The sequence below is a fragment of the Pristiophorus japonicus genome, chromosome 14 (assembly GCF_044704955.1).
Source record: "Pristiophorus japonicus isolate sPriJap1 chromosome 14, sPriJap1.hap1, whole genome shotgun sequence".
NCBI classification, from domain to species: Eukaryota; Metazoa; Chordata; class Chondrichthyes; family Pristiophoridae; genus Pristiophorus; species Pristiophorus japonicus.
The window spans coordinates 103792142-103811081 of record NC_091990.1 but is presented as its reverse complement, the minus strand read 5'-3'; the positions used below and the strand labels follow the sequence as shown (position 1 = coordinate 103811081).

The 18940-nt window shown below is 47.4% G+C and overlaps 1 long non-coding RNA gene across 1 annotated transcript; it reads right to left on the bottom strand.

Moving 5' to 3' along the window:
* Positions 1–12155: 12155 nt before the first annotated feature.
* Positions 12156–15521, bottom strand: LOC139279450 (uncharacterized). The gene is made up of 2 exons (XR_011596478.1): positions 15436–15521; positions 12156–12957 (listed from the first exon to the last, which is right to left on the bottom strand). It is a non-coding gene; the product is annotated as an uncharacterized lncRNA (long non-coding RNA).
* Positions 15522–18940: the final 3419 nt, after the last annotated feature.

Below are 18940 nucleotides of genomic sequence, written 5' to 3'. Positions count from 1 at the left end.
CAAATGTCTGTTCTGGTGTGTTGGCTGTGCCCTCGCTGGGCTGGCGTGTTGTTGGTCCTGCAGGGCTGCTAGGTGAGCCTGGCCTTGCTGGGCTGTTGGGCGTGCTGGGTTTGATTTCCTGGTCCAGGATGGTGACGTTGATCCTTTGGGTGTGTGTTGTGGGCTCGAAAAAGGTGGTGTCTGCTGTGGGTTGTTCAGGGCAGTCTGTGAACCGCAGCCTCGTTTGGTGCAGGTGCTTTCTGCAAATTTGTCCATTGTCTAATTTGACTACAAACAACCTACTCCCTTCTTTAGCTATCACCGTGCCCGTGATCCACTTGGGACCATGTCCATAGTTTAGCGCATACACAGGGTCATTCAGATCAATTTCCCATGACACAGTGGCGCGACCATCGTTTACATTTTGTTGCTGCCGCCTGCTCTCTATCTGATCTTGCAGGTTGGGTTGAATCAGCGAGAGTCTGGTTTTAAGTGTCCTTTTCATGAGTAGCTCAGCCAGGGGCACCCCTGTGAGCGAGTGGGATCTTGTGCGGTAGCTGAGCAGTACTCAGGACAGGCGGGTTTGGAGTGAGCCTTGTGTGACTCGTTTAAGGCTCTGTTTGATGGTTTGTACTGCCCGCTCTGCCTGCCCATTGGAGGCTGGTTTAAACAGGGTCGAGGTGACCTGTTTGATCCCATTGCGGGTCATGAATTCTTTAAATTCGGCACTAGTGAAACATGGCCCGTTGTCATTGACCAGTATGTCAGGCAGGCCATGGATGGCAATCATGGCCCTCAGGCTTTCAATGATGGCAGTGGCGCTGCTTCCCGACATTATTTCACATTCAATCCATTTTGAAAAAGCATCCACCACCACCAGGAACATTTTATCGAGAAACGGGCCCGCATAATCGACATGGATCCTCGACCATGGTCTGGAGGGCCAGCACCACAAACTTAGTGGTGCCTCTCTGGACGCGTTGCTCAACTGAGCACACACGCTGCATTGCCATACACAGGATTCTAAGACAGAGTCGATACCGGGCCACCACATGTGGGATCTGGCAATCGCCTTCATCATTTAAATACCTGGGCGTGTGCTGTGGAGATCCGAGATGAACGTCTCCCTGCCCTTTTTTGGTAGCACTACGCTGTTACAGGCAGTCTGCCTGAATGGACAGCTCATCCTTTCACCGCTGGAATGGCTTGATTGGCTCTTGCATTTCAACGGGGATGTTGGCCCAGCTCCCATGCAGTACACAGTTTTTTACTAGGGACAGCAGAGGAACTTGGCTGGTCCAAGTCCGAACCTAGCGGGCCATGACAGGTGATTTATCATTTTCAAATGCTTCCATGACCATCAACAAGTCTGCGGGCTGCGCCACCATCAACAAGTTTGCAGGCTGTGCCATTTCCACCCCAGTGGTGGGCAATGGTAGCCGACTGAGAGCATCCGCATAGTTCTCGGTGCCTGGCCTGTGGCGGATGGAATAGTTATACGCTGATAGCGCGAATGCCCATCTTTGTATGCGGGTTGAGGCATTAGTATTTATCCCCTTGTTTTTAGCGAACAGGGATGCGAGGGGCTTGTGATCGGTTTCCAGCTCAAATTTGAGGCCAAATAGGTACTGATGCATTTTCTTTACCCCAAACACACATGCTAATGCCTCTTTCTCAATCATGCTGTAGGCCCTCTCGGCCTTAGACAAGCCCCTGGAAGCATAGGCGACAGGTTGCAACTTCCCCGCAATGTTAGCTTGTTGTAATACACACTCGACTCCATACGACGACGTGTCACATGCTAGCACAAGTCATTTACACGGGTTATACGAAACAAGCAGCTTGTTGGAGCATAAAATGTTTCTGGCTTTCTCAAAAGCAATTACTTGTTTTTTTTCCCCATACCCAGTTCTCACCTTTGCACAATAACACATGTAGGGGCTCTAAAAGGGTGCTTAACCCCGGTAGGAAAATAGTTGAGGAGTCCCAGGAACGACCGCAGCTCCATGATGTTCTGTGGCCTGGGCGCGTTCCTGATAGTCTCTGTCTTGGCGCCTGTGGGCCGAATGCCGTCCGCCGCGATCTTTCTCTCCAAAAACTCCACTTCTGTTGCCATGAAGACGCATTTCGACCTCTTCAGCCGCAGCCCAACGTGATCCAGTCACTGGAGGACCTCCTCCAGATTTTGTAGGTGCTCGGCGGTGTCCCGACCCGTGACCAATATGTCGTCCTGAAAGACCACCATGTGTGGTACCAACTTGAGTCGGCTCTCCATGTTTCTCTGGGAGATCGCTGCAGCCGACCGAATTCCAAACGGGCATCTGTTGTAGATGAACAGTCCTTTGTGCGTGTTGATGCAGGTGAGGCCCTTCGAAGACTCCTCCAGCTCCTGCGTCATGTCGGCCGAAGTCAGGTCGAGCTTGGTGAATGTCTTGCCTCCTGCCAGCGTCGCAAATAGGTCTTCTGCCTTAGGTAGCGGGTATTGGTCCTGTAGCGAGAAACGATTAATAGTTACTTTATCATCGCCGCAAATCCTGACCGTGCCATCACTTTTGAGTACTGGAACAATCGAACTGGCCCACGCGCTGAATTCAACTGGGGAGATGATGCCCTCGCGTTGTAGCCTGTCCAGCTCGATTTCCACTCTCTCCCTCATCATGTGAGATATCGCTTGCGCTTTGTGGTGAATGGGTCGTGCCTCTGGGACCAAGTGGATCCGTACCTTCACCCTGGAAAAGTTTCCAATGCCTGGCTCAAAAAGGGAAGGAAATTTGTTAAGAACCTGGGTACATGAGGCCTCATCGACATGTGATAGCGCTCGGATGTCACCCAATTTCCAACGGATTTTGCCCAGCCAGCTCCTTCCAAGCAGTGTGGAGCCATCGCCCGGGACAATCCAGAATGGCAGCTCGTGCACCATGCCCTCGTAGGTGACCTTGACGCTGCCCAGGACAGTGATAAGCTCTTTGGTGTACGTTCTCAGTTTCATGTGGATGGGGCTCAGGGCTGGTCTGAATGCTTTGTTGCACCACAGTCTCTCAAACATCTTTTTACTCATGATGGATTGGCTAGCGCCAGTGTCCAGTTCCAGAACGGGTAAGCCATTCAAATTTACGTTTAGCATTATAGGTGGACATTTCATCGAAAATGTGTGCACCTAGTGTACTTCAGCATCTGCCTCCTCTCTCTGAGGCTCGAAATTGCTTTGATTCATCATGGACCGATCTTCCTCTGCCACGTGGTGCTTAGCAGATTTTGCAGAGCTTGCAGCTTGTTTGCAAGCTCGTTGGAGGTGCCCCATTGTTCCACAGCTCTTGCAAACATACCCTTTGAAGCGGCATGAATAGGCTGAATAGAAGCCTCCACAACGCCAACAAGGTGTGAATTGTCTTGCATTCATCCTTTATTGGGAACTCTGAGTCATCTGGGTCACCTGAGGCCTGCTGGCAGTTGCAGACTCGTGGTTTCTGTCCTGTACATTTCTGCTCGCAAACACAGTTCCAGTTAATTTATGAACATTGCTCGCACTTGTGTGCTGAGAGATTTGTTTGGTGTTATCACTGGTGGACATAAACGCCTGTGCTAGCGCAATGGCCTTGCTGAGGGTAGGTGTCTCTATAGTAAAAAATTTTCGTAGGATGGTCTCGTGGCCAATGCCCAGTACAAAAATGTCTCTGTGCATTTGCTCCAGGTAGCCATCAAACTCACATTGTCCTGCAAGTCGCCTTAGCTCGGCAACGTAGCTCGCCACTTACTGACCTTCAAATTGCTGAGACGTGTAGAACAGATACCTCGCCATCAGCACGCTCTTCCTCGGGTTGAGATGCTCCCGAACCAGCGTACACCGCTCTTCATACGACTTATCTATGGGTTTCACCAGAGCCAGAAGATTCTTCATGAGGCTGTAGGTCGGTGCCCCGCTCTCCTCTTTGCAGCGCTTCCTTCTCCGTCCAGCTCGTTGGCTACAAAGTACTGGTATAGCCGTTCGACATAGGCTTCCCAGTCCTCACCCTCCGAGAACTTCTCCAGGACGCCCACAGTTTGCTGCATCTTTGCGTTGGATTCATATTCTCGTCGCCAGTTATTGTGTTCCTAACACAGATGAGGCTGCACACAGGGAGGTTAAAGTAACAATGTCCTCTGTCTTTAATAAGACACTCCAGAGAGAGGAACAGGCCTTCGGGGCCAGCTTATAAACAGTGCTCCCAAGGGATGCTGGGATCCCTTGGGACTTCAGGGGATGAGCTCCCTGGTGGTGGAACATGAGAGTGCATGCTTTACAGAAACACAACACATAGCGTGCGGTCTCCCTGTTTTGTATAGATGATTAAAGTTGTTTCCTACCGTGATATTCTCTGACCTTCTGCTAACCCTAAAGGGTGGGGATTTGCCACATTTGGGGATTAATGGTGGAAATTAATTGGCCCGTACAAGGGCATGAGCCGCAATAATCGATACTTCACACAATCTGCAACAACTCAATGAAACATGCTGCTCTCGTTAAAAGGTATTAAGTTACAGCAACGTGCATTTCTATAACACCTTTCACAACCTCAGCACATCCCAAAATGCTTCACAGCCAATGAAGCACTTTTGGAGTGTAGTCACTGTTGTAATGTGGGAAACGTGGCAGTCAATCTGCGCAGCAAGCTCCCACAAACAGCAATGTGATAATGAACAGATAGTCTGTTTTTAGTAATGTTGGTTGCGAGATCAATATTGACTGGGACAACGGGGATAACTCACCTGCTCTTCTTCAAAATAGTTCTATGGTATCTATAACATCCACCCAAGAGGGCAGACAGGGACTCGGTTTATCGTCCCAAATGAAAGGCGGCACCTCTGACTGTACAGCCCTCCCTCAGTACTGCCCCTCCGACAGTGCGGCGCTCCCTCAGGACTGCCCTTCTGACAGTGCTGCACTCCCACAGTACTGCCCCTCCGACAGTGCAGCGCTTCCTCAGTACTGCCCTTCTGACAGTGCAGCTCTCCCACAGCACTGCCCCTCTGACAGTGCAGCGCTTCCTCAGTACTGCCTCTCCGACAGTGTGGCGCTCCCCCAGTACTGCCCCTCCAACAGGGCGGCGCTCCCTCAGTACTGCCCCCCCCCCGCCCCTCGACAGTGCGGCGCTCCCTCAGTACTGCCCCTCCGACAGTGCAGCGCTCCCTCAGTATTGCACTCCCTCAGTACTGCCCCTCCGACAGTGCACCACTCCCTCAGTACTGCACTGGCGTGTCAGCCTGGTTCATGTGCTCAAGTCTCTGGAGTGGGGATTGAATCTATGACCGGCCTTCACTATCGTGTGATATAATTGATCATCTTTCAGTGGGATATAACTCATCGCTTCTCCATTTTTACAGTTTTAATAACCATATCCATAACATGATTCATTTTCAAAGTTTAATCACGGAGCATCTTGATGTAAAATACAGTGAACACTATGAAACTGCTAGTCTGCTTGATACGTTGACATTTAGCCTTCAGTTTTGCACCAGCTCCAGCTTCCTTGCCCACCATTGAGAGTCTGTGGTCAGGCACAGCTCCTATCCAGTCTCTGTCCCATTTCTCCAGAGCTGTCAAAAGAGATCATCGGCTGTTGTTGTGGGGGTGAAGACTGCGCTGCTGTTCAGGGTGGCCAAGGAAGGAGAGGTGCCTAGTGTGCTTACCTTGCCACATCTGGTGAGATCATTGAACTCCAGCTGCTATAAGTTACATTTTTCGTGTGATCTGTGGCACACACACCCAGGGGTCTGCACATCCTGCCTTCAATCTCCAGGAGGGCCCAGCGGTCTGAATCCCCGAGGCTCTGAGTGCTAGGTCCCGCTGCCCTCTTGGTCCAGATAGGTGTCTGTGATATAATAATTCAGTACAAGTACAATAAAAAATGTCTATGGTGTTATTGGAGAGTGAAGCAATGCTCAGCCTGGAGACTGCAGGCTCGACAAGAGCTCCAAGTGATTCTGCTGCTTAAACCCAAGTTACAGTGGTTTCACATCAATGGGAAATGGGCAGACCCAGAAAAGCCATGGGAATCTCACTGTGCAGGACACATAGAAAACAGGTGCAGTAGGCCATTCGGCCCTTCAAGCCTGCACCACCATTCAATATGATCATGGCTGATCAGACAACTTCAGTACCCCATTCCTGCTTTCTCTCCATACCCCTTGATCCCTTTAGCCGTAAGGGCCACATCTAACTCCCTTTTGAATATATCTAACGAACTGGCCTCAACAACTTTCTGTGGTCGAGAATTCCACAGGTTAACAATTCTCTGAGTGAAGAAGTTTCTCCTCATCTCGGTCCTAAATGGCTTACCCCTTATCCTTAGACTGTGACCCCTGGTTCTGGACTTCCCCAACATCGAGAATATTCTTCCTGCATCTAACCTGTCCAATCCCGTCAGAATTTTATATGTTTCTATGAGATCCCCTCTGATTCTTCTAAATTCCAGTGAATATAAGGCTAGTTGATCCAGTTGTTCTTCATATGTCAGTCCTGCCATCCAAGGAATCAGTCTGGTGAACCTTCGTCGCACTCCCTCAATAGCAAGAATATCCTTCCTCAGATTAGGAGACCAAAACTGTACACAATATTCAAGGTGTGGCCGCACCAAGGCCCTGTACAACAGCAGTAAGACCTCCCTGCTCGTATAATCAAATCCTCTCACTATGAAGGCCAACATACCATTTGCCTTCTTCACTGCCTGCATGCCTACTTTCAATGACTGATGTACCATGACATCCAGGTCTTGTTGCACCTCCCCTTTTCCTAATCTGTCACCATTCAGATAATTTTCTGCCTTCCTGTTTTTGCCACCAAAGTGTTTAACCTCACATTTATCTACATTACACTGCATCTTCCATGCATTTGCTCACTCACCTAACCTGTCCAAGTCACCCTGCAGCCTCTTAGTATCCTCCTTACAACTCACACTGCCACCCAGCTTAGTGTCATCAGCAAACTTGGAGATATTACATTCAATTCCTTCGTCTAAATCATTAATGTATATTGTAAATAGCTGGGTTCCCAGCACTGAACCTTACAGTACCCCACTAGTCACTGCTTGCCATTCTGAAAAGGACCTGTCTGCCAACTAGTTCTCAATCCACGTCAATACATTACTCCTAATACCATGTGCTTTAATTTTGCACACTAATCTCTTGTGTGGGACCTTGTCAAAAGCCTTTTGAAAGTCCAAATACATCACATCCACTGGTTCGCCCTTATCCACTCTACCAGTTACATCCTCAAAAAATTCTAGAAGATTTGTCAAGCATAATTTCCCTTTCATAAATCCATGCTGACTTGGACCGATCCTATCACTGCTTTCCAAATGCGCTGCTATTACATCTTTAATAATTTATTTCAACATTTTCCCCACTACAGATGACAGGCTAACCGGTCTATAATTCCGTTTTCTCTCTCCCCCCTTTTTTAAAAAGTGGGGTTACATTAGCTACCCTCCATTCCATAGGAACTGATTCAGTGTCTATAGAATGTTGGAAAATGATCACCAATGCATCCATTATTTCTAGGACCACTTCCTTAAGTACTCTGGGATGCAGACTATCAGGCCCTGGGGATTTATTGGCCTTCAATCCCATCAATTTCCCTAACACAGTTTCTCGCTAGACCCTCGGCCCCCTAATATTTCCGGAAGGTTATTTGTGTCTTCCTTAATGAAGACAGAACCAAAGTATTTGTTCAATTGGTCTACCATTTCTTTGTTCCCCATTATAAATTCACCTGATTCTGACTGCAAGGGACCTACATTTGTCTTCACTAATCTTTTTCTCTTCAAATATCTATAGAAGCTTTTGCAGTCAGTTTTTATGTTTCCTGCAAGCCTACTCTCATACTCTATTTGCCCCTTCCTAATTAAACCCTTTGTCCTCCTCTGCTGAATTCTAAATTTCTTCCAGTCCTCAAGTTTGCTGCTTTTTCTGGCCAATTTATATACCTCTTCCTTGGATTTAACACTATCCCTAATTTCCCTTGTTAGCCACGGTTGAGCCACCTTCCCCGTTTTATTTGTACGCAAGATTGAGATGTACAATTGTTGAAGTTCATCCATGTGATCGTTAAATGTCTGCCATTGCCTATCCACCGTCAACCCTTTAAGTATCATTCGCCAGTCTATCCTAGCCAATTCACGTCTCATACATCAAAGTTACTTTTCTTTAAGTTGAGGACCCTAATCTTTGAATTAACTGTGTCACTCTCCATCTTAATAAAGAATTCTACCATATTATGGTCACTCTTCCCCAAGGGGCCTCGCATAACAAGATTGCTAATTAATCCTCTCTCATTGCACAACACCCAGTCTAGGATGGCCAGCTCTCAAGTTGGTTCCTCGACATATTGGTCTAGAAAACCATACCACTTTGGTTAGCCCAATCTATATGTAGATTAAAGTCACCCATGATAACTGCTGTACCTTTATTGCACGCATTCCTAATTTCTTGTTTGATGCTGTCCCCAACCTCACTACCACTGTTTGGTGATCTGTACACAACTCCCACTACGTTTTCTGCCCTTTGGTGTTCCGCAGCTCTACCCATACAGATTCTACATCATCCAAGCTAATGTCCTTCCTTACTATTGCGTTAATCTCCTCTTTAACCAGCAGCGCTACCCCATCGTCTTTTCCTTTCTGTCTATCCTTCCTGAATATTGAATAACCCTGGATGTTGAGTTCCCAGCCTTGGTTACCCTGGAGCCATGTCTCCGTAATCCCAATTACATCATATCGCATTGAGACACAGAGCTTTCAGGCTTGTTTTTTTGACACCCTTTGTCCTTTTAGAATTATGTTGTAATGTGGCCCTTTTTGATTTTTGCGTTTGATTTCTCTGCCCTCCACTTTTCCTTATCTCCTTTCTACCCTTTGCTTCACTTCCCTCCATTTCCCTGCATAGATTCCCATCCCCCTGCCATATTAGTTTAAACCCTCCCCAACAGCACTAGCAAACACTTCCCCTAGGTCCTGCCCAGGTGCAGACCGTCCGGTTTGTACTGGTCCCACCTCCCCCAGAATCGGTTCCAATGTCCCAGGAATTTGAATCCCTCCCTCTAGCACCATTCCTCAAGCCACGTATTCATCTTAACTATCCTGCAATTTCTACTCTGACTAACACGTGGCACTGGTAGCAATCCTGAGATTACTACCTTTGAGGTCCTACTTTTTAATTTAACTCCTAGCTCCCTAAATTCAGCTTGTAGGACCTCATCCCATGTTTTACCTATATCGTTGGTACCTATATGCACCACGACAACTGACTGTTTACCCTCCTCCTCCAGAATGCCCTGCAGCCGCTCCGAGTCATCCTTCACTCTTGCACCAGGGAGGCAACATACCTTCCTGGAGTCTCGACTGCGGCCGCAGAAACGCCTATCTATTCTCCTTACAATAGAATCCCCTACCATTATAGCTCTCCCACTCTTTTTCCTGCCCTCTGTGCAGCAGAGCCACCCATGGTGCCATGAACTTGGCTGCTGCTGCGTTCCCCTGATGGGCCATCACCCCCAACAGTACCCAAAACGGTATATCTGGTTTGGAGCGGGGTTGACTGCAGGGGACCCCTGCACTGCCTAATGATCACCCATTCCACATCTGCCTTTGTAAGCTTTACAGGTGGGTATTGGGGCAAAACTCACATTGGGGAATTGCCAGCACATGATCCCTTTACACAGAATGTTACAGCACAGAAACAGGCCATTCGGCCCCACAGGTCCATGCTGGTGTTTATGCTTCACACGAGCCTCTTCCCACCCCTCTTCATCTCACTCCATCAGAATCTCCTTCTACTCCTTTCTCCCTCATGTTTTTATCCAGCTTCCCCTTAAATGCATCGATACTATTCGCCTCAGCCACCCGCTGTGCGAACGGGTTCTGCATTCTCACCACTCTCCCGGTAAAGGATTTTCTCCTGAATTCCCCATTGGATTTATTAATGACCATCTTATATTGATGGCCCCTAGTTCTGGTCTCCCCCACAAGAAACATCTTCTCTACATCTATCCTATCAAGCCTCTTCATAAACTTAAAGACTTCCAAAGAAGATTTCACACATCGGAACAGGAGGCCATTCTGCCCCACAAGCCTGTTCCGCCATTCAATAATATCATGGCTGATCTGTATCTTAACTCCATCAACCTACCTTCCATATTCCTTAATACCCTTACCCAACAAAAATCTTATCAATCTCAGTTTTGAAATTTCCAATTGACCCCCAACTTCAACAGCATTTTAGGGGAATAAGAGTTCCAGATTCCCACTACCCTTTGTGTGAAGAAGTGCTTCCTGACATCACCCCTGAACGTCCTGGCTCTAATTTTAAGGTGATGCCCCCTTGTACTGGACTCCCCACTCCAGAGGATGTAGTTTCTCTCTATCGACCCTAGCAAACCTTTTTCGATCACCTTAAACACCTCAATTAGATCGCCCCCAATCTTCTATAGTCCAGGGAATACAAGCCCAGTCTGTGCAACCTGTCCTCATAATTTAACCCTTTTAGCCCCGGTATCATTCTGGTGACTCTGTTCCCCCTCCGAGGCCGATATATCATTCCTGAGGGACGGGGCCCAGAACTGAATGGAATACTCCAGGACGAGGCTGATTTTGTGACCTGGGATTCGAAGGGAGCGCACCTTGGATACACAACTCATCACCTCCGAGCCACTGAGCGTGCCCATTTTCCAAGGTACACCCCACCCCCCCCGCCCCAGAGACAGTACCAGATGGTGGAATCACACTCTGAGATAAACAGGGGAGAAAATAGTCAGGCAGCGAGAAAGCTTTTATAAAACACCATCATCGTTTACTGAACGTGTACAGCAAGCATGCTTTGCTCGAATTAAAAGTACAGAAATCTTACAAAATACCAGAATATCCTGATAATGAGATTGCAAGGAATTGTATAAAGTACATCGGAGAACCCCAATCTTATCAAAAGTAATACTTAGTGGGAGGGGCATCCGTTACTGCAAGCCACACTTTCCCTGCACATACAACCCCGTCCCCATGGCAGCTCACCCTTATTTACAAGCACTCATTTACGCTGACAAATTAGGCTCACACTCCCAGAAAGGAGGAATTTTGCGTAAATCTCTCGGAGACGTTCCATTCATTGTGAATTTCACAGCTCCACGTGAGAAGCGTTTGGAAACACAGTTTCCCTGGTTTAAGAAATAAAATCATCCAGTTAATGCCTGAACAAGTAAAGGTAATCCACACCAATATTTTTGTAAACCTTCAAGTGTGAAATTGCAGAAACAGCTAGTGTTTAATCGGTAGTGATTAATCTCCCCCCCAAAACTGCTCCTGATTTCATTTAACTCTCTCGTGCCCTGCCTAATCAGATTCTGCCCGGTTACTGATGCAATCTGTGTCTGAATTGTACACTGTTCTTCACTACTTGATTTGCTCAGTCGCGAACTTCCATTGGAATTAAAAATGTAGCTCGCTGGAAATTCAAATCTTTGATATCAAAATTTTTGGCATATTGCATTTGGGAGACGATGTGCCTTGGGCTTGGTCTGGGGTCACACTGATGGAGTGAACCCATTAATTATTGATCAGGCTGTTGCACAACATCGTGTTCCTCCTGCTTACAGAACCTCCCCATCTCCATTCGTTAAAGCACCACTGAACCCTGCTTCATTTACACTGAGGCACTGCAGGACCTGGTTCATCGATGGGAGAGGGATAGAGAATCGCTGATCTGCAATCCTGACCCGCAAAACTCAGAGCCAGGAGTTCAGCATCACTAAACACACAATCACCCCACCACTGACACTCTGCCTAGTCGCCATCTGCCTCACCGGCCCCGCGCCAACCAGAAACCCCGCCCCTCCTCACCAGACCTCGCCAGACCAGACCCCTCCCTCCCCCGGATTAGAACTCCCTTCACCCTCGCAGGACCCAGCCCCAACCGCCCGTTTGCCCGGACAAGACCCCCCCATCTTCATATGCAGAATGTACTCGGAGCCAATGCTCCTCGCAATTGTTTTGTGTGTGCGGTCCCTTTAATGGGCTGCATGGACCATCAACATTTTTTCTGCCATTTGAAAAGCTGCTCGCGGACTACACAGGACCTCGAGAGAACGGGACGTTGCTTGGAACATGTGTGTGTGTGTGTGTGTGTGTGTGTGTGGTGTGTGTATGGTGTGTGTGTGTGTGTGTGTGTGTGTGTGTGTGTGAGAGAGAGAGAGAGAGAGAGAGTGAGAGTGAGTGAGAGTGAGTGAGAGTGTGAGAGTGTGAGAGTGAGTGAGTGAGTGAGAGTGTGAGAGAGAGTGTGAGTGAGTGAGTGAGAGTGTGAGAGAGAGTGTCGGTGAGTGTGTGAGTGTATGCGAGTGTGTGTGAGTGAGCCGATGTGTGTGTGAGCGAGCGAGCGTGTGAGCGAACGAGTCAGCGAGCGTGTGAGCGAACGCATCAGCGAGCACGTCAGCGAATGCGTCAGTGTGCGTGTCAGTGAGCGTGTGGTGCCAGTCAATGGCCAGTATCTGAGACACTGTATAAGATCAAGGAACAGTAAACAAATAGAGGTAAGGCTACAATGTCCGTGCTGTGAGCCAAGGGCCTGATTGTTGCTCAGACCCTGACGGTTCTACAGGGCAGTTTCTGCAGTCAGACATCGAGTGGGCGATATTGTAGCTAATGTGTACCCACGGGTTCACCACACTTCCCTGGGCACACAACACTCGCTGGCGAGGGGTCAGCAACCCTCCCTGAGACCACGAGTATCGATCGATGAACGGTGCAGCCTGCCAGACAGGAGCTCGCTATCCTCGCAGCCTGGATCAGCCTGGAGCTGTAGCTCTCCATCATCCCGCTCTCCACAGTCAATGCATTGGACACTCGGAGAGAAGACTCAGACTTTAACTTTCTCCACATCGACCTCTGTCACCTGCACCTCCTCGGCCTGCACAGTGATTGCTGTCGGCTGCCCACACACGTGCTGGTGGTCCTTCCAGTCCTAGCAGAAAATCAATGGAGACAATCAGCAGTCTGATCAGCCTGACTGGAAGCTCGGGGAATCGCTTCATTCAGCTTTTGTTGCACTGAAACATTCAAGGCCACTTGTTTAATCCACATTATTTAAAAAAAACATCACCTGCCACAATCTGAGGTCAGCAGGATAGTGTAGCTGGACTGTGTGGGTCCGACACAGACCCTTCACCTCCTCTGCTGCCTGTAAGGGTCCCACATGATATTGTAGCTGGGAATTTGAACACAGTTCCTACTCAACTGCAACACACAGAATGGTCACAGCACAAGAAGAGGCCATTCGGCCCGTCAAGCCCGTGCTGGTTCTCTGCAAGAGCACTTCAGCTGGTCCCACTCCCCCCCCCCTTTCCCCGGAACCCTGCATTTCTTTTCCTTCAGGTACGTATCTAACTCCCTTTTGAAAGCCACAATTGATTCTGCCTCCACCACCCTTTTGGGCAGTGAATTCCAGATCCTAACCACTCGCTCGCCTGTCTATGTCTTCTGCGGACACTTGGCAGATGTAATTTAACACAGGAAAGTGCAAAGTTATACATTTTGGTAGAAAGAATGAGGAGAGAAAATATAAACTAATGGTACAGTCCTAAAGGAGGTGCATGAGAGAGACCTGGGGGTATATGTGCACAAATTGTTGAAGGTGGCAGGGCAGGTTGAAAAAACAGTTAAAGAAGCTTACGAGATCCTAAACTTCATAAATAGAGGAATAGAGTACAGAAGGAAGGAAGTTATGCTGAACCTATATAAAACACTGGTTCGGCTCCAACTGGAGTAATGTGTCCAATTCTTGAACACCACACTTTAGGAAGCCTTAGAGAGGGTGCAGAGAAGATTTATGAGAATTATTCCAGGGATGAGGGACTTCAGTTATATGGATAGACTGGAGAAGCTGGGGTTGTTCCCCTTGGAGCAGAGATGGTTGAGAGGAGATTTGATCGAGGTGTTCAAAATCATGAGAGCTCTGGACAGAGTAGATAGAGAGAAACTGTTCACATTGGTCGAGAACCAGAGGACACAGATTTAAGGTGATTGGCAGAAGAACCAAAGGTACCTGAAAGAAAGATATTTGTCGGGCTACGGAGAAAGGGTGGGGGATGGGACTAGCTGAAGTGCTCTTGCAGAGAGCTGGCACGGGTTTGATGGGCCAAATGACCTTCTGTGCTGTAATCATTCTATGAACCACATTGCTGTGGGTCTGGAGTTACATATAGGCCAGACCGGGTAAGGACGGCAGATTTCCTTCCCTAAAGGACATGAGTGAACCAGAGGGGTTTTTACGACAATCCGGTAGTCTGATGGTCACCATTACTGATGTTAGCTTTTAATTCCCGATTTATTTAAATTTAATTCCCCAGGTGCCATGGTGGGATTTAAACTCATGTCTCTGGGACAGTGTAGAGGGAGCTTTACTCTGTATCTAACCCGTGTTGTACCTGACCCTGGGTAATTGATACTAACACTGTTACAGGTTGTACCTCTGCAGTTCGGGACTCTCTAATCCGGAAACATCATTCCCGGCGTGGGTGGCATCCCGGTTTCCTGGGCTGTTCAGTGAGGAGTGATTGTAGACAACGACTAAATGCTGTGCAGCGGCCTTCTGCACAACACATGCACAGAACGCTTCCAGGTTGTTGGTCCCAACAGCGTCACACCCTGCGACTGGACTGCACACAGAAACCGCGCAAATCCAACTTTGGGATCGGGACCCGACAGCCCCTCCTTGTTTCGACCTGCTTGGAGTGGGGGTACGACCTTAAAAAACCCAGCATCAAACCAGCTCGGAGGGAGAGAGAGAGAGAGAGAGGCCCGAGTTTCGCAGCCGGAATGTGGCGGAGGTGTTCAGGAGCCCAAGCGCTGTGTTCAGGTACCGGTAAGCCCAGGCTTAGCGTGACCTCCTGTGGTTTTGAAAATTGCCTGATCCAGCACCGGTCAGGTCCCGAGGATGCCGGGCCACAGAGGTCCAATCTGTACTATAAAGTTTGTTGGAGTAAAGAAGGTGTCAGCTGTGGCTCAGTGGGTTGCACTCTGGCCTCTGTGTCAGAAGATTGTGGGTTCAAGTCCCACTCCAGAGACTCGAGCATATAATCTAGGCCGACAATCCCAGTGCAGTGCTGAGGGAGCATGTCACTGTCTTTCGGATGAGACGTCAAACCGAGGCTCCGTCTGCCCTCTCAGGTGGATGTAAAAGATTTCATGGCATTATTAGAAGAGCAGGGGAGTTCTCCCCGGTGTCGTGACCAATATTTATCCCTCAAACAACATCACTAAAACAGATGATCTGGCCTTGATCATTGCTGTTTGTGGGAGCTTGCTGTGTGCAAATTGGCTGCCGCGTTTCCCACATTACAACAGTGACTACACTCCAAAAGTACTTCATTGGCTGTGAAGCGCTGTGGGACGGGGAGAGGTTGTGAAAGACGCTATATAAATGCAAGTCTTTCATGCTCACCTTTCGCTGACAGAATGTTGAGCAGTAATGAACCTTGTGACAGCCGGTACACTCATTCATCGCCTCACGACCACAGTTCACACAGGTTTGCTGTAAACAATCAGTTAGGAAAAAAAGACCAGTTACAGACGTGCCTAGGAACTTTGTTCATATGTTTGGTCCAAACCATGAACTACATTTCAACAAAAGAGACTATTTTCTTCACGAGCATGTAAATGGAATGCAACGTAAAGAGATACACACCGTGAAAAGCAGCCCAGCCTCTTCAGAAAAAGGCGAATGAAACCCGACCAGGTAATTACAGCAGGAAATGTTTAGCGGCAAGGCGAAGGTTCACACAGTATGATGCATCAATTGTTCTCAGTCCCCAGGCTTATTCCCTGGACTCTCATAACCCTGCCCCTGACTCGTGTTCTGTGTTAGAAATTTATTTGGCCAAATGCACCACAACAACAAAGTGTATTTTACACAGATTTTACAGCAGAGAAACAGACCATTTGGCTAACTGGTCCGTGCCGGTGTTTATGCTCCACACGAGGCTCCTCCCACCCCACCACCTCTCGCCCTATCAGCATAACCTTCTATTCCTTTCTCCCATGCGTGTTTATTGAGCTTCCCCTTACATTCTGACCACAAAGGAAAGGAAGCATTGGAAGGGCGATTAAAAGATGCCTATTTACATGTGTGGGCTGCAAATATTTAGATTCGATGAAGGCACAAGTTAGGATTGAGCTCATATCCCATGAAGTATTTGTCTGTGCACCGCGAGTATAGTTCAGGATATCATCAGTGGCTGACCGCTGCTTTTGGATGTATTTCAGCCAGTTCTTAGGCCCCTGCTGAAGGTATGAACACACCCAGGGCCATAACTGTTGGTGTTTGTGGTTCCCACCTGTGCAACTCACCCAGGAGAAATGATATTGGCTCAAATGATCAGGATGTTGAAACAGTTTGGGTGGAGATAAGGAATAATAAGGGGAAAAAGTCATTGGTGGGCGTAGTCTATAGATCGCCTAACAATAGCAACTCTGTTGGTCGCAGCATAAACCAAGAAATAGTGGGGGGCTTGTAAAAAGGGAACAGCAATAATCATGGGTGATTTTTAACCTCCATATTGATTGGACAAATCAAATTGGTCAAGGTAGTCTTGAGGAAGAGTTCATAGAGTGCATAAGGGACGGGTTCCTTGGCAGTATGTAATAGAACCAACCAGGGAGCAGGCTATCTTCGATCTGGTCGTGTGTAATGAGACAGGATTAATAAACAATCTCCTAGTAAAGGATTCCCTTGGAATGCGTGATCATAGCAGGGTTAAATTTCAGATTCAGATGGAGAGTGAGAGTTGGATCTCAAACCAGTGTACTAAGCTTAAATAAAGGAGACTATGAAGGTATGAGGGCAGAGTTGGCTAAAGTGGACTGGGAAAATAGATTGAAGTGTAGGACGGTTGATGAACAGTGGTATACATTTAAGGAGATATTTCACAACTCTCAAGAAAAATATATTCCAGTGAGGGGGAAAGGGTATAAAAGAAAAGATGGACATCCGTGGGTAACTAAAGAAATAAAGGATGGTATCCAATTAAAAACAAGGGCATACAAAGTGGCCAGAACTAATGGGAGGGCAGAAGATTAGGAAGCTTTTAAAAGTCAGCAAAGAATGACAAAAAAATGACTACGAAAGGGAAGATAGACTATGAAAGTAAACTAGCATGAAATATAAAAACAGATAGCAAGAGTTTCTACAGGTATATAAAAAGGAAGAGTGGCTAAAGTAAATGTTGGTCCCTTAGTGGATGAGACCGGTGAATTAGTAATGGGGAACATGGAGATGGCAGAAACTCTGAACAAATATTTTGTATCAGTCTTTACGGTAGAGGACACTAACAATATTCCAACAGTGGATAGTCAAGGAGCTATAGGGGGGAGGAACTTAACACAATCACAATCGCTAAGGACGTGGTACTCAGTAAGATAACGGGACGAAAGGCTGATAAATCCCCTGGACCTGATGGTTATCATCCTAGGGTCTTAAGAGAAGTAGCGGCAGGGATAGTGGATGCATTGGTTGTAATTTACCAAAATTCCCTGAATTCTGGGGAGGTCCCAGCAGCTTGGAAAACTGCAAATGTAACACCCCCATTTAAAAAAGGAGGCAGACAAAAAGCAGGAAACTATAGACCAGCTAGCCTAACATCTGTGTTTGGGAAAATGTTGGAGTCCATTATTAAAGAAGCAGTAGCAAGACATTTGGAAAAGCATAATTCGGTCAGGCAGAGTCAGCATGGATTTATGAAGGGGAAGTCATGTTTGACGAAGTTGCTGGAATTCTTTGAGGATGTAACAAACAGTGTGGATAAAGGGGAACCAGTGGATGTGGTGTATTTGGATTTCCAGAAGGCATTTGACAAAGTACCACATTAAAGATTGCACAAGATAAAAGTTCATGGGGTTGGGGGTAATATATTAGCATGGGTAGAGGATTGGCTAACAAAAAACAGAGAGTCGGGATAAATGGTTCATTCTCGGGTTGGCAATCAGTAACTAGTGGGTGCTGCAGGGATCAGTGCTGGGACCCCAACTACTTACAATCTATATTAACGACTTGGACGAAAGGACCAAGTGTAATGTAGCCAAATTTGCTGATGATACAAATGGGAGGAAAAGCAATGTGTGAGGAGGACACAAAATTCTGCAAAAGAACATAGACAGGCTAAGTGAGTGGGCCAAAATTTGGCAGATGGAGTATAATGTTGGAAAGTGTGAGGTCATGCATTTTGGCAGAAAAATATCAAAGAGCAAGTTATTATTTAAATGGAGAAAAATTGCAAAGTGCTGCAACACAGCGGGACCTAGGGGTACTTGTGCATGAAACACAAAAGGTTAGTTTGCAGGTACAGCAAATGATCAGGAAGGCCAATGAAATCTTGGCCTTTATTGCAAAGGGGATGGAGTATAAAAGCAGAAAAGTCTTGCTACAGTTATACAGGGTATTAGTGAGGCCACACCTGGAATACTGCATGCAGTTTTGGTTTCCATATTTACGAAAGGATATACTTGCTTTGGAGGCAGTTCAGAGAAGGTTCACAAGGTTGATTCCGGAGATGAGGGAGTTGACTTATGAGGAAAGGTTGAGTAGGTTGGGCCTCTACTCACTGGAATTCAGAAGAATGAGAGGTGATCTTATCGAAACGTATAAGATTATGAGGGGGCTCGACAAGGTGGATGCAGAGAGGATGGTTCCACTGATGAGGAAGACTAGAACTAGGGGGCATAATCTTCGAATAAGGGGGCGCCCATTTAAAACTGAGATGAGGAGGAATTTCTTCTCTCAGAGGGTTGTAAATCTGTAGAATTAGCTGCCTCAGAGAGCTGTGGAAGCTGGGACATTGAATACATTTAAGGCAGAGATAGACAGTTTCTTAACCGATAAGGGGTTATGGGGAGCGGGCATGCTCGAGGATACATATGGCCTACTCCTGCTCCTATTTCTTATGCTCTTATGT